We start from the raw sequence: 5,522 nt of genomic DNA, 5'->3' as shown, positions 1-5,522 counted from the left end.
TTAGGAGTTAAGACCTGTCTTTTTTATAGTTTAAAGGCGCCATATGTAAGAATGTGGCCAAAAACAATTACTACACTCATATTCAAAATACCATGGTCTTTTACGTTTCGTTTTCTCCTCCATTGTAGCTCATACATAACTGGCAACCCGCGCGGCATATTAGGAGGATTTTATGGCCAGTTTGGCCGGATGCTGTGCAAATGTGTGTGTGTGTGACTTTGGTTTCCAGATGTAAATACAGGAAGATGCCACAGGCAGTAGCACACTGTTGTTTCTGTAGGTGAGTGAGTGAAACCCATTGCGTCCACTACCACATGCTTTCTAAAATGACTGAAACCTGGCTCAGTCCCCAAGAGACATCAGATGAGACATCAAGTCACCCCGTTCTCATCGAGTTATAGGAAATACCTGGTTGACAGACAGGCTCGTGGTAATTAGATGTATGACTGTTCGCCATAGATGTCATAAAAAGACGGGGGAGGAGGAGGGAATGAGATAAGGAGACATTCACAGCGGCTGTGGGGGAAGAAGAAGAAGAAGAAAAAAAGGCCCTTTCTCCATTTTAATCTCAGATTTCAATAACCTAGTGCACCTGTATACTTATAGGTCACCGGTTGCAGAGATGAGTTTTGAAAAAAAAAAAAAAATAGGAGATGCATTTTGCGAGGGCGTACATGAAAGTGCAGTGTGCTGCCTCTCTGGCTGAGCGCTCCTGTGGACGGAATAGTGGCGTTCACTGTGAGGAGCTCGCTGGTGTTGGTTGACAGCTCCATGAGTTGGGGCACAAAGCATCCTTTATGTGAGTGAGGGTTCCACCCTGTGATTCAGTGTGTGTGTGTGTGTGTGCAGAGGTAGTGGAGCCCCCCCCCCCCCCAGGGACCTGCTTTGAGGTGAGCTCTGTTACAGTGCACAAAAGAACACCTTCCCTCTGGAGCACCCAGGTTCCTGCGCTGCCAGGAAATGAGTGGAAATATGCTCACCACAGGATTACCTCATACACTCGCTGTCTTTGGTTACTGACAGTTTGTGCACTTCTTGCAACCAAACTTGTAGCCTCTATGGTTTGGCTCTGGCTGTCTGACTTAGCTGAAAATCACCCATAAAAGTCACATAATAATTATGAGGCTTTTTATATCCATGTGTTTTCTTCTTCTTCTTCTTCTCTTTCTAGGCTGATGAATTCAGAGCAATAAATAAAGTAATAACTAAACCACTGCCAGTGTATCTGCTTGACACGAGCCTCTTGAGCGAGGAGTTAAACGTCTACAATCTAACTTCATCTCTACATGACCTACAGAGAGAGACGGAGCTCTTACTCTTCTGCTGTGCAACACATTAGATTTCTGTTTGTTCTGCACTTTGCCAACTTACATGTCGTATATCTGTCTTTTTACATGGGAGTAACAGCCTGTCATGATTCACGCCGGCCGTTTCGTGCGTTTAGAGTTTAGGAAGAAGGGGGTTTATATATAGGCAAACAATTCATTTTTTCTGCTGCTACAAGTCTAACGCGTGATGTATTCAACATTACACAATCTTATTCGCCGCCATGTTGTTCTGATACAACGAAGACATAACTGCAGAGTGTAGATTAATGTAAGTCATGTTTACAGGAGGCTGCCTTTCACCCTGGGGCCCATGTGATTGACCTTTTGCAACGTCCCAAACATACGAGTTATGAGCTACTGGAGACTTTACCAAAAGGATGAGAAGGTAACCTGTACAGCTGATTTAAAAACTCAACAGCAACAGTGTTCATAGACCTCTGTCAGTTTCCTCTGGGGGAAACAGTTTGGTTGCTAGTCAATGATTCAAAGGAGTTATTCAGCAAAGGGTTTCAATGACATTTGTATTTTTAGGCATCATTGTGCATTTGTATACACAGCTGAAAATAAAGACACAAGGGTGCAAACAAACACTCCACTGCACTCTGATGACATCACCGCACTTAACAAAGGACGGGTACTTTTAAAAACCGTGTTCTTATCTCGTTTCCAGTTATGTTTTTCGGTGCCTTTCCCTGTTTTGTTTGTTTTAGAAACGTACAGTACAGCCTACATTCTTCTCTTGCTGCAGATTAGTTCACTTCCTGTCATTCTCACACCAGCTTGATTACATGCCCTGTCTTCAGTAACCTCACCTGTGTTCAATAACTCCTGTAGTGTTTTAGTCTTGCCCTCATCATTTAGTTCCTGTAGTTTGTTAACTCTCTCAGTTTGTTGTTTTTTGCCAGGTTCTTCCTAAATCTATTGATTTGGGGTTCAGGTGAAAGTAGAAGTATAAAAGTGTGTATTTCTCAGCTTTGTCAAATCACCAGGGTTTAACACAAGAACGTATTTTCCAGATACTCAGGCCAGATCAAGCATGTGAAGAGTCAAATCATTCACTTCGGGAAGGTGGAATACAGTATGGAAAGGCTCCTGAGGGGGACCACATGGCAGAACAGTGGCTGCCATTGTTGCCTTACAGACCAGGAGTTCACCGGTTTGGAATCCCAGTTCAACTGAGTGCTGTTCTGTCTGTAGTTTACATGTAGTTCTCCCCGTGTACATGCGGGTTCTCTCACGGTGCTCCGGCTTCCTCCCGCAGTTCAAAAACATGAGGTTAATCTGCACACTCAGGTGTGAAGGTGAGAGTGATTGTTAATCTCTGTATGTTGGACTGTCCAGGATGTAGCCTACCTTCATCCTATATCAGCTGGGATTTGTTCTCCAAGCCCCACATGGCCCCTCATGTGCAGGATAAAGAGGTAGACAACAAATGTATGAATGTTTCCAGCTAAATGTGTTCTTAGTCCACTGCTGGTGATAACACACACGTCTTTATCTGTTTTTGGCACCAAAGATGTCATCGCCATCAGAAACAGCAGAGAATGAAACCGTGTCTCTGAATATTCTGATATTCTGTATCACCAACTGACCAACACAGGCTGGAAATCAGTGTGGGAGTATACTCTCTCTTTTTTTTTGTCTCGAGCATTGTGAGGCTGAATGAGAGCCAGATGTCTGTCAGTGTATCTGTACTTGTGTGTATTCTGGAGAAGCTGTGAGGGGAAAAAAATAATAATAAAAAAAACACCCACAGTGGACGATCAGTATTCAAAAACCTAGACTGATAACCAGATGAGCGAGCAAGAGCACTAACAAGTCCGGCTGTCTGGTGGTGTGGTCACGACAAACTGCTAAAATACAACATGAAAATGTTTCTTTTTTTTTCCTGCAAAATATTGTGCATTTGTTTGTGTGAGTTCTTATTATTATTATTTCCACGTTAATCCCAAAAGCTACTGTATGTGTTTCAGGACTAAAGCACCAATTACGGGTCTGTTTTGAAGCCTGAGCATCAGGGTCAGCTGGAGACCCCTACAGCCTCAAGGGAGTACTACTGACTTCCTATGCTGCAGTAGAACAAGCTCTGCCCACGTACTTAAGTTAATCTTTATATAACTCCAGTAGTCATGGGAAAAATGAAGCTGGGCTTGACTTGGTGGCTTTTTTTTTTTTTTTTTTTTACACAGCGTGCAGAATTTCTGTATCACTGCTGCTCAACGGCAGCCCCAGATAATGGACTGGGAACACGGGAGGGCCCATCCTCTTGTTGGGAATTGCGGTATGTGTTGTGTGTGTGTGTGTGGGTGTGGGGGGGGGGGGTCATGTGTTTGCATGGCTAATGTTTAGTCCGAGGAGCGTACGTTCCTTGAAGGCTGCAGCCTCCAAGGAGAGTAGGATTGTTGGATTCATGCAACAATACAAGCATTCAAGTGAGATTCACAACTGGCCGCAGAGCCCTCATGCTGCTCCTCTGCTTTAAGGCCCATGTTTCTGAGCTTGTTTACGAGATGCTGACCCTCAAACGGCCTCCGGAGCTGTGGTTCATGCATGGTGAATGTGTGTGTGTGTGTGGGGGGGGGGTGAAAATGGATAACATAGTGTACTTCATGAGTTCAAAGAAAACATCCCTGCCTGTTCTAACCTTGAGTCTGACATGACATGAACTTGTGACTGCACAGTCAAGAAGCGGCAGGGGGGTGGGGTGGGGGTGAAGTTGTCATAGCAACCACAGCACTGGGACAGGTTGGGACCCTGATTCAAAAAAAAAAAAAAAAAAAGACTGACAGGCCCAGCCAATAAAGCATGAAGTGGAATGTGAGGGGATGCAACGCCATTGTTCGACAAACATCTCAGGAACGCACACAGAGTCGCGTCCATGCTTTCATGCTGCTGTTTGATTTCTGCAGTCCAGTGAAGCCTGAGTGAAGGTCCTCGTCTTGCCGACCTGCGGCTCGCTTATTTCAGCCTTGTGCACCTGCTCATAACTTTGAAATTGGTTCATATCTAGTACAGTTGTAGGAGTGTAACCAATTACATTAAGAGGGTTTTTTTTGTCAATATTAGAACAAATCCGTTTTTTTGGATAATTGTACTTATCCAAAAAAAGAAAATCCAGGACCAGACAGTGGGGAGGCTTTCTATTCTCTCACTTTTTTTTTTCTGTGTCTGGTTTCCAAGCAAGAGATGAAAAGAACAAGTTAGATTTGAAGTAAAGTTGTTGCCTGGCAACAGCATTGAAAACCCAGCAGTGTCTGGGGGTCTAGGATTTTTTTTTTTTTTACTCTTCTTAACTTTGCCTTTGTCCTTAGCCAACACTGAGTATAGAGACACGATGGTGGAGTATGTTATAGATCTGTGTGTTGTGAACAACAACAATAACAACAGTCACATGATGTGTTCCCCTGTCATTACACTCAGCCTCAGGAAAAACAGGCTGCAGGGTCACAGGCCAGGTTTGGCACACAGTAACTGTAACATTAAGGAAAATAATTGAAAGGATGCTTTTTAATGTAGTGCCAATGAGGACAGTGCACATTCTGTTTAATCCAGCTGTTTGTTTTTCTCTCTAAATGGGTGATGCAGAGTCTGGGGATTTGTGGTTAGATAAAGTTGACCTTTGATCCTTTGTTCCCCAGAATAAAATGGTCTTGCAGAGTGACAAAAATTAGCACACTAATGCCACCTAGTGTTGTGTTACTAGTGAACGTTTGAGCAGGTATTTGCGCACACTCACCAGCAAGCTACTGTATTAGCTACACAGGTCACCTAAAAAGTGGCAGGTGTGGCACCTGGGGTGGTCTTCTGCTCCGGGTTGGGTGTTCCAAAATGATCTATTAATGAGTTTCAGTTGCTTGTACCAGTCTGGTAATTCTCTTCTGACCTCTGGCATCAACAAGGCATTTATTTTTTTTACCCAGAGAACTTTCTCTGTAAACCCCAGAGATGGTTGTGAGTTCAAAATCCCAGTCCATCAGTGGTTCCTGAAACACTCAGACCAGCCTGTCTGGCACCAACAACCATGTCACATTGGATGTGTCAAACTAATTTTCACTGAGGGCCATATCAGCATAATGTTGCCCTCAAAGGGCCAGATGTAACTGTAAGACAGAATAAATGCAACTAAATGGAAACACACCCCCAGAAAAAGACTTTGAAGCATGGGTGATTTCTTCAGCCACAATAAAGCTAACT

Source organism: Microchirus variegatus (assembly GCF_963457635.1).
Source record: "Microchirus variegatus genome assembly, chromosome: 14".
NCBI classification, from domain to species: Eukaryota; Metazoa; Chordata; class Actinopteri; order Pleuronectiformes; family Soleidae; genus Microchirus; species Microchirus variegatus.
Note: the sequence above shows the minus strand (reverse complement) of the source record.